Source organism: Neofelis nebulosa, chromosome 5, assembly GCF_028018385.1.
Source record: "Neofelis nebulosa isolate mNeoNeb1 chromosome 5, mNeoNeb1.pri, whole genome shotgun sequence".
Taxonomy (NCBI): domain Eukaryota; kingdom Metazoa; phylum Chordata; class Mammalia; order Carnivora; family Felidae; genus Neofelis; species Neofelis nebulosa.
This window is the reverse complement of record NC_080786.1, coordinates 10,427,073-10,437,893: the sequence shown is the minus strand read 5'-3', so window position 1 is coordinate 10,437,893 and position 10,821 is coordinate 10,427,073. Positions and strand designations below refer to the sequence as shown.

Below are 10,821 nucleotides of genomic sequence, written 5' to 3'. Positions count from 1 at the left end.
GAAAGGCACTGTGACGTCTCCCTTCAGGAGCCATACTGGCTGTGGGACGCCAGGGCCTTTATTTTTTTTTTTTTTTTTTTTTTTTTTTTTTTTTTTTATTTTTGGACAGAGAGAGACAGAGCATGAACGGGGGAGGGGCAGAGAGAGAGGGAGACACAGAATCGGAAACGGGCTCCAGGCTCCGAGCCATCAGCCCAGAGCCTGACGCGGGGCTCGAACTCACGGACCGCGAGATCGTGACCTGGCTGAAGTCGGACGCTTAACCGACTGCGCCACCCAGGCGCCCCCGCCAGGGCCTTTAAAAAAAGTTTTCCTGTCTCACGTTCAGGTCCTTCATCCATTTTGAGTTTACTTTTGTATATGGTGTAAGAATGAAATCAGCCATTTGTAGCAACGTGGATGGAACTGGAGGGTATTATGTTAAGTGAAATAAGTCAGGCAGAGAAAGACAGATACCGTATGTTTTCACACATATGTGGATCCTGAGAAACTCAACAGAAGACCAGGGGGGAGGAGAAGTGGGGGGGGGGGTACAGAGAGGGAAGGAGGCAAACCACAAGAGAATCTTAAATTCTGAGAACAAACTGAGGGTGGATGGGGGGTGGGGGGAGGGAAAGTGGGTGATGGGCACTGAGGAGGGCACCTGTTGGGATGAGCACTGGGTGTTGTATGGAAGCCAATTTGACAATAAATTATATTTTTTAAAAAAAGAAAAAAAATAAATAAAGGAGTTTTCATTTCTCCTCCCAAAGGAAACCTCATGAAGGCACACAGCTAATGTAGAATTTGAGATAATTCTGTCTGACTTGGGGAATAAAAAGCACGAAAAGGTGCAGTTGCCTTCTGGGAGCTTACGTCCTATGGAAACAAAGAACCTGTGCCGGGATGTTGTGCTATCAGACTTCATAGGTTCAGTTTGGTCAGCCTTTTTCTAGGATGGCTAAGGTGTAGCAAACAAAATACAAAATACTCCAACTTGAATTTCGTGGAACAAATATTTGGCAACACTACCTTCTTCCAACTGATGGAAAGTGTGAGGCGGGGAAGGTTAATAATCCCTGTGCCCCTTGCTCCTGTTGTCCGAGTGGAAACCAGAGGCACTGGTGGGAGGGAAGCCTCACACATGCCTCGGCTCCAGTAAGAAGTAGGGACGAAGCCAAATGCCTGAAAAGATGCAGGGAAACTGGTTGTCTCGTGTGCATTGCTGATAGGAATGTAAAATGTAGTCTGGGAGCAGCTTGGCAGTTTCTTAGGAAATCAAGCATATCACCATGAAACTGCACTCGTGGGCATTTACCCCAGGGAAAAAATTATGTATGAGAATGTTAGAGTAGCTTTAATTGTATTGGCCCCAAACTAGAAATGACCCAGCTGTCCTTCAGTGGGTGAGCTGTAAACAAACCGTGGTCCCTCTGCACCACGGGATACTAAATAATAAAAAGGAACAGTAATAAAAAAGGGAACAGACTATTGATAAGAGCAACAATCTGCATGGATCTCAGGGGCGTTGGGCTGAGTGAAAAAAGCCAGTCTCAACAGTTGGCATACTGTGTGATTCCATTTCGATACCATTCTCAAAATGACGAAAATGGTAGAGATGGGGAACAGGTTTGTGGTTGCCGGGGGTTAGGGTGGGTGAGAATAAAAGGGGTGGGTGTGACTACCTAGGGGTAGCAGGAGGGAGACCTTTGTAGTGCTGGAACAGTTTCGTATGTCGATTGCCGTGGGACTTAAGGGACCTACACGTGACAAAGTGACATGGAACCACGCACGGACAGTATGGCAGTGTTAAGTTCGTGGTTTTGGTATTGTACGATACTTACGGAAGATGTAACCACTCGGGGAAACTGGATGAAGGATACACAGGACCTCCCCGTACTATCTTTGCAACCACTATGAATTTGTAATTATGTCAAAAGTTAAAAAAAACCCAAATCCTTGGGAGGAGACGAGGAGCAGGATCCAGGCTGGGCCTGGAGGATGAGTTCAGAGAACTGCACAGCCTTGGAGGCTGCTACTGGAGCTGTGAGTTCAGGAGCCAGAAGCTGAGCTCCGGTCCGAGGCTCAGGATGCCACGGTCACTGTCACAGCTGCTGCCACTGTCACAGCCACCTCAGTCACCACAGAGCCGGTGACCGAAAATAGCCGAGAGGAGCAAGAAGACGTCCTCCACCTCACTCTCCAACCGTCCCATGAGTGCATCCAAATAGTGGCATCTAATCTGCATCCCGAGACCTGCTGGGCTGCAAGGGAGTCTGGGTAATAGCATATGCAGCCTGGGCAGCACAGGAAGCCTTCCTAGGAGGGCGGGTTGGACGACCTGATCCAAATTACACATCCACCACTGTCACCCTCCAGGGCTAGATGTGTCTTTGTGTGGGGACAGAGCTTCAATGTGTGCAGGGCAAAGAAAGAATGTATTCCTTCCCACCACAAAAGTCAGCAAGATGCCTGGTGTGAAGAAGCATCACCATTGGATTTGCCTTTATGCACTAGCCTCCCTGGTTACGCCCTGTGTCGGTCACGTGGACATGTGGAGGCGAGGCCCTTGTTCCTTGGTGTTACGCGGGGTCTGTGGTATAAATGATCCTCTAGAAAATGATGCTGGGGAGACACACACAAGAAACTTTAAAATCATATTCTTGGGGAGGAGCCAAGATGGCGGAACAGCGTGGAAGTTTTTTGTGTGTCTCGTGTCCATGAAATACAGCCAGACCAACACTAAACCATCCTGCACACCTAGAAAACTGATTGGGGGATTAACACAACAATCTGCACAACCTGAACCACAGACTTCAGGTACGCGGCACGGAGAAGTGAACTTGGGGAGCGAGAAGGTGCAGGAAGGGAGGTGCTTTTGTGAGCCAAGAGAGGACGGAGACTGGGGCGGGGGGGTGGGGGAGAGAATACGGAAAAAGCACCCCTCCCCAAAAGCAGCTGGAGAGAAAGTGGAAAATTGGAAACAGCTGCAGGGACTAAACTAAAAAGGGAGAAAGGAGAAAGCAGAGGGTTTAATTCTATTAAGACTGTAAACAAGGGGAGCGCAAAGGCTGCAACTCCGCGGCTCCATACCTGGCGGTGCTCTGGTGGGAAGGGCGAATCCCCAGGAGCAGAGTGGGGTCCGGGAGGTTCCCGGGCCACACGGGGAAAAGCGGCTCCACTGCTGGAAGGACATTTGGTAGAGACCGTTGGCGCCACCTGGTCCCGGCTGGAACAAGGTCGTTAAGGGTGAAGCCTGGTGCCGGATGCATGTTGTGATTTTTCATAATCCCTGAAACGCTGCTGCTACACCGTCTCGTAAACTTTTTCTGGGGCGGGCGGCACCTGGCCGCAGTCTCAGGGCACCGGCAGCAGCAGGGCCCAGCAAGCGTTCCTGGCTGCGGCCGACATTCGGCCCTTGCTCATTCGGCCACTGCTCGGTGAGGCCCTCCCGCAGAGGGACGGAATGGGTCGAAGCCAAGGTCCTTCGGAAGTAAGGGGCCGGGGAAAACAGCCGCATCTGAGACAAAACGGGAGAGAGGTGCTGCCTGGGACCTGGTCACGGAGAGTGAAAGAGCGGGGAGTGGACGAAAGCTGAAGACAGAGGACGGGTGCGCTGCTGACCCAGGAGAACAGCCTGGGTGGCTGGGTGACGCCATTTTAACCGCTCCGGCAGATGCGCATGCGCACCTACGAGCACCGCGCTCCGCCCCAGTAGGCCAGCAGCGCCATCTAGTGGAGAGCGGAGCCGTTACACTGAGCCGCGCCCAACTGCGCCAACCTCGCTCTTCAAGAACACAAGTCTCACCACCTGCTTAATTTATGGCCTCTAAAGCACTACATAGACTGACTTATAGGGGAAAACGAAGCAACTTCAGTCCTACTTCAATCTGTTAGCAGGTCCATCTATTCAATTTTCTTTCTTTCTTTTTCTTTTACATTTCTTTATCTTGAATACAGAAAGAGAAGAACTCATTTTTATTTTCAATTTTCATTAAAAATATTTTTCTTTAATTTTTATTACTATATTTTTTACTTTTTTGTAATTTTTTTCAAATTCTATTTTACTTCCATCACTTTATTTTAGTCTACTTAAGTGTATTCACCTTTTCAAATTTTCAAATGATTTCCTTTCTTTTTCTTTCTTTCTTTTTCTTTTTTTCCCTTTTTCATTTCTTTTCTTTTTCTTGAATGAGAGAGAAAAAATTCATTTTTACTTTCAATTTCTATTAAAAGTATTTTGCTTTAATTTTTTTTACTATATTTTTTGCTTTTATGTAACTTTTTTCAAATTCTATTTACTTCCATCATTTTATTTTAGTCTACAGTGTATTCACTTTTTCAGATTTTCAAACGATTTCCTTTTCCATTTCTTTCTTTTTTTAATCTTTTTTTCTTTCTTGTTTCTTTTTCTTGAATACAGAAAAAGAAAAGATTCATATTTATTTTTAATTTTTATTACTTTTCTTTAACTTTTTCTACTTCATTCTTTACTTTTGTGTATATTTTTTCAAATTCTATTTTACTCCCATCATCTCATTGTAGTCTACTTAAGTGTATTCATTTTTTCAAATTCTCAAATGATTTCTTTTTTTCTTTTTCTCACCCCCTTTTTTTAACCTCTAATCTGTCAAACCACTTTCTTTTTTTTTTTTTTTTTTTTCAACATTTTTTATTTATTTTTGGGACAGAGAGAGACAGAGCATGAACGGGGGAGGGGCAGAGAGAGAGGGAGACACAGAATCGGAAACAGGCTCCAGGCTCCGAGCCATCAGCCCAGAGCCTGACGCGGGGCTCGAACTCACGGACCGCGAGATCGTGACCTGGCTGAAGTCGGACGCTTAACCGACTGCGCCACCCAGGCGCCCCAATGTCAAACCACTTTCAACACCCAGACAAAACACACCTAGAATATAGCATCATTTATTTGGTTTTTGTGTGTGTGTGTGTTTTTAATTTTTTAATTTTAACATTTTTTTAATTTTAATACTTTTTAATTTTAATTTTTCTACCTCATTAATTCCTTTTCTCCCTTCAAAATGACAAAATGAAGGAATTCAACCCAAAAGAAAGAGCATGAAGAAACGACAGACAGGGATTTAACCAACACAGATACAAGCAAGATGTCTGAACCAGAATTTAGAATCACAATAATAACAATACTAGCTGGAGTCGAAAATAGATTAGAATCCCTTTCTGCAGAGATAAAAGAAGTAAAAATTAGAATGAAATTAAAAATGCTACAACTGAGCTGCAATCACAGAAGGATGCTGCGGTGGCAAGGATGGATGAGGCAGAACAGAGAAGCAGTGATGTGGAGGACAAACTTATAGAGAATAATGAACCAGAAAAAAAGAGAGAGATGAAGGCAAAAGAGCACGATTTAAGAATTAGAGAAATCAGTGGCTCATTAAAAAGGAACAATATCAGAATCATAGGGGTCCCAGAAAAGGAAGGGAGAGAGATAGGGGTAGAAGGGTTACATGAGCAAATCATAGCGGAAAACCTTCCTAACCTGGGGAAACACACAGACATCAAGATCCAGGAAGCATGGAGGACTCCCATTAGATGCAAAAAAAACCGACCATCAACAACGCATATCATAGTCAAATTCACAAAATACTCAGGCAAGGAGAGAATCATGAAAGCAGCAAGGGAAAAAAAAAAAGTCCCTAACCTACAAGGGAAGACAGATCAGGTTTGCAGCAGACCTATCCACAGAAATTAGCAGGCCAGAAAGGAGTGGCAAGATATAATCAGTGTGCTGAATCAGAAAAATATGCAGCCAAGAATTCTTATCCAGAAAGGCTGTCATTCAAAATAGAAGGAGAGATAAAAAGTTTCCCAGACAAAAATTAAAGGAGTTTGTGACCACTAAACCAGCCCTGCAAGAAATTTTAAGGGGGGCTTTCTGAGAGAAGAAAAGATGAAAAAATATGTATATATAGAGAGAAATAAATAAATAAATAAATACCAAAAGCAACAAAGATTAGAAAGGACCAGAGAACATCACCAGAAACTCCAACTCTGCAAACATCATAATGGCAATAAATTCATATCTTTCAGTAGTCACTCTACACGTCAATGAACTCAATGCTCCAATCAAAGGACATAGGGTAACAGAATGGATAAGAAAACAAGATCCATCTATATGCTGTTTACAAGAGACCCACTTTAGACCTAAAGACACCTTCAGATTGAAAATAAGGGGATGGAGAACCATCTATCATGCTAATGGTCAAAACAGAAAGCCGGAGTAGCCATACTTATATCAGACAATCTAGACTTTAAAATAAAGACTGTATCAAGAGATGCAGAAGGGCATTATTTCATAATCAAGGGGTCTATCCACCAAGAAGACCCAAAAATTGTACACATTTATGTGCCAAATGTGGAAGCACCTCTCTCTCTCTCTCTCTCCCTCTCCCTCTCTCTCTCTCTCTCTCTCTCTCTCTCTCTCTCTATATATATATATATATATATATATATATATATATATATATATATATCAGTTAATCACAAACATAAAGAAACTCATCGATAGTAATACCATAATAGTAGGAGACATCAACACCCCACTCACAGCAATGGACAGCTCGTCTAATCAAAAAATCAACAAGGAAACAATGGCTTTGAATGACACACTGGACCAGATGGACTTAACAGATATATTCAGAACATTTCATCCTAAAGCAGCAGAATAAATCTCCAGTGCACATGGAACGTTCTCCAAAATAGACCATATACTGGGACACAAATCAACCCTAAGTAAGTACAAAAACGAGATCATACCATACATATTTTCAGACCACAATGCTATGAAACTCAAAATCAACCGCAAGAAAAAATTTGGAAAAGTAACAAATACTTGGAGGCTGAAGAACATCCTACTAAAGAATGAATGGGCTAACCAAGAAGTTAAAGAGGAAATTAAAAAGTATATGGAAGTCAATGAAAATGATAACACCACAACCCAAAACCTCTGGGACGCAGCAAAGGCAGTCATAAGAGGAAACTATATAGCAATCCAGGCCTTCCTAAAGAAGGAAGAAAGATCTCAGATACACAACCTAACCTTATGCCTTAAGGAGCTGGAAAAAGAACAGCAAACAAAACCCAAAGCCAGCAGAAGACAGGAAATAACAAAGATTAGAGCAGAAATTAATGCTATTGAAACAAACAAACAAAAAAAAAAACAAACAAACACAAAACAAAACAAAACAGTAGAACAGATCAATGAAACCAGAAGCTGGTTCTTTGAAAGAATTAACAAAATTGATAAACCACTAGCCAGTTTGATAAAAAAGAAAAAGGAAAGGACCCAAATAAATAAAATCAAGAATGAAAGAGGAGAGATCACAACCAACACAGCAGAAATAAAAACAATAATAAGAGAATATTATGAGCAATTATATGCCAATAAAATGGGCAATCTGGAAGAAATGGACAAATTCCTAGAAACATTTACACTACCAAAACTGAAACAGGAAGAAATAGAAAATTTGAACAGACCCATAACCAGTAAGGAAATCAAATTAGTAATCAAAAATCTGCCCAAAAACAAGAGTCCAGGGCCAGATGGCTTTCCATGGGAATTCTACCAAACATTTAAGGAAGCGTTAACACCTATTCTCTTGAAGGTGTTCCAAAAAATAGAAATGGAAGGAACACTTCCAAACTCTTTCTATGAAGCCAGCATTACCTTGATTCCAAAACCAGAGACCCCACTAAAAAGGAGAACTATAGACCAATTTCCCTGATGAACATGGATGCAAAAATCCTCAACAAGTTATTAGCCAACCGGATCCAACAATACATTAAAAAAATTATTCATCACGACTAAGTGGGATTTATACCTGGGATGCAGGGCTGGTTCAATATCTGCAAAACAATTAACGTGATTCATCACATCAATAAAAGAAAGGACAAGAACCATATGATCCTCTCAATAGATGCAGAGAAAGCATTTGACAAAATACAGCATCCTTTCTTGATAAAAAACCCCCAAGAAAGTAGGGTAGAAGAAGCATACCTCAAGATCATAAAAGCCATATATGAATGACCCAACTCTAATATCATTCCTCAGTTGGGAAAAACTGAGAGCTTTCCCCCTGAGATCAGGAACAAGACAGGGATGTCCACTCTCGCCACTGTTATTCAACATAGTATTGAAGTCTTAGCCTCTGCAATCAGACAACACAAAGAAATAAAAGGCCAGGAGGAGGTCAAACTTTTACTCTTCGCAGATGACATGATACTCTATATGGAAAACCCAAAAGATTCCATCAAAAAACTGCTAGAATTGATTCATGAATTCAGCAAAGTTGCAGGATATAAAATCAACATACAGAAATCGGTTGCATTCCTATACACCAACAATGAAGCGACAGAGAAATCGAGGAATAGATCCTATTTACAGTTGCACAAAAAGCCATAAAATACCTAGGAATAAATCTAACCAAAGAGGTGACAAATCTATACACTGAAAACTATAGAAAGCTTATGAAAGAAATTGAAGAAGACACAAAAAAATGGAAAAAGATTCCATGCTCCTGCATAGGAAGAACAAATATTGTTAAAAATGTCGACACTACCCAAAGCAATCTACATATTCAATGCAATCCCTATCAAAATAATGCCAGCATTCTTCACAGAGCTAGAACAAATAATCCTAAAATTTTTATGGAACCAGAAAAGACCCCGAATAGCCAAAGTGATCTTGAAAAAGAAAACCAAAGCAGGAGGCATCACAATCCCAGACTTCAAGCTATACTACAAAGCTGTAATCATCAAGACAGTACGGCACTGGCACAAGAACAGACACTCAGATCAATGGAATGGAATAGAGAACCCAGAAATGGACCCACAAATGTATGGCCAACTAATCTTTGACAAAGCAGGAAAGAATATCCAATGGAATAAAGACAGTCTCTTCAGCAAGGGGTGCTGGGAAAACTGGACAGCGACATGCAGAGGAATGAACCTGGACCACTTTCTTACACCATACACAAAAATAAACTCAAAATGGATGAAAGACCTCTATGTAAGACAGGAAGCCATCAAAATCCTCAAGGAGAAAGCAGGCAAAAACCTCTTTGACCTTGGCCGCGGCAACTTCTTACTCAACACATCTCTGGAGGCAAGGGAAACAAAAGCAAAAATGAACTACTGGGACCTCATCAAACTAAAAAGCTTCTGCACAGCAAAGGAAACAATCAGCAAAACTAAAAGGCAACCGATGGAATGGGAGAAGATATTTGCAAATGACACATAAGATAAAGCGTTAGTATCCAAAATTTACAAAGAACTTATCAAACTCAACACCCAAAAAACAAATAATCCAGTGAAGAAATGGGCAAAAGACATGAATAGAACTTCTCCAAAGAAGACATCCAGATGGCCAACCGACACATGAAAAAATGCTCAACATCACTCATCATCAGGGAAATACAAATGAAAACCACAATGAGATACCACCTCACACCTGTCAGAATGGCTAACATTAACAACTCAGACAACAACAGATGTTGGCGAGGATGTGGAGAGAGAGGATCTCTTTTGCATTGTTGGTGGCAATGCAAGCTGGTGCAGCCACTCTGGAAAACAGTATGGAGGTTCCTAAAAAAAACTAAAAATAGAAGTACCCTACGACCCAGCAATTGGACTATCAAGCATTTATCCAAGGGATACAAGTGTGCTGTTTCGAAGGGACACATGCACCCCCATGTTTATAGCAGCACTATCAACAATAGCCAAAGTATGAAAAGAGCCCAAATGTCCATCGATGGATGAATGGATAAAGAAAATGTGGTATATGTATATATATACAATGGAGTATTACTTGGCAATCAAAAAGAATGAAATCTTGCCATTTGCAACTACGTGGATGGAACTGGAGGGTATTATGCTAAGTGAAATTAGTCAGAGAAAGACAAAAATCATATAACTTCACTCATATGAGGACTTTAAGAGATAAAACAGATGAACATAAGGGAAGGGAAACAAAAATAATATAAACACAGGGAGGGGGACAAAACAGAAGAGACTGATAAATATGGAGAACAAACTGAGGGTTATGGGAGGGGTTGTGGGAGGAGGGATGGGCTAAATGGGTAAGGGGCATTAAGGAATCTACTCCTGAAATCATTGTTGCACTATATGCTAATTAATTTGGATATAAATTTTAAAAAATTAAAAATAAAATTAAAAAAATCATATTCTTGGGGTGCCTGGGGGGCTCAGTTGGTTGAGCCTCCAACTTCGGCTCAGGTCATGATCTCATAGTTCATGAGTTGGAATCCCGCATCAGGCTCTGTGCTGACAGCTCAGAGCCTGGAGCCTGCTTCAGATTCTGTGTCTCCCCCTCTCTCTCTGCCCCTTCTCTGCTCACACTCTGTCTCTCTCTTTCTCAAAAATAAGTAAACATTAAAAAAATTGTTTTAAATCCATATTCTTGCATCCATCAGCGTGAAGTGAAGTGAAGGGACTTCACTTCTCTTGTCTCCTGTGCCTCCCTCCACGAAGTGACTTCTCTCATCGGTTGGACAATACCAGATGTTGCACAGGTTACTCTACCTTTGGCCCCTATACCCACATGCCCTAGCAGGCCCCACTCCCCAAATAAGCATCCCCTGAACAGTGCTAACCAGAACCACAGGTGGGCCCGGAGGTGGGCCAGGGAGGACAGGAGGGCCCGTGAAGCAAAGAGGAGGAGGTGAGGGGCAGGAGGGGAAGAACTCCTTCAGGGTGATGATAAGTAATCCATCCTCCCCACTGGAGAGGCCTTGGGGCAGGGTAGGGGCAGGTTCCAGGGGACGAAAGGCCAGGGTCCCTGGAAAGGCA

The 10,821-nt window shown here is 42.3% G+C and overlaps 1 protein-coding gene across 2 annotated transcripts in view; it reads right to left on the bottom strand.

Moving 5' to 3' along the window:
• Positions 1-2,492: 2,492 nt before the first annotated feature.
• GASK1A (golgi associated kinase 1A) overlaps positions 2,493-10,821 on the bottom strand; it is a 104,162-nt gene continuing 95,833 nt past the window's right edge. For both annotated transcript variants that reach the window (XR_009261658.1, XR_009261657.1), the window contains one exon: positions 2,493-3,163. The gene's annotated coding sequence lies outside the window, so the exon portion shown is untranslated. The remainder of the gene's footprint in view (positions 3,164-10,821) is intronic.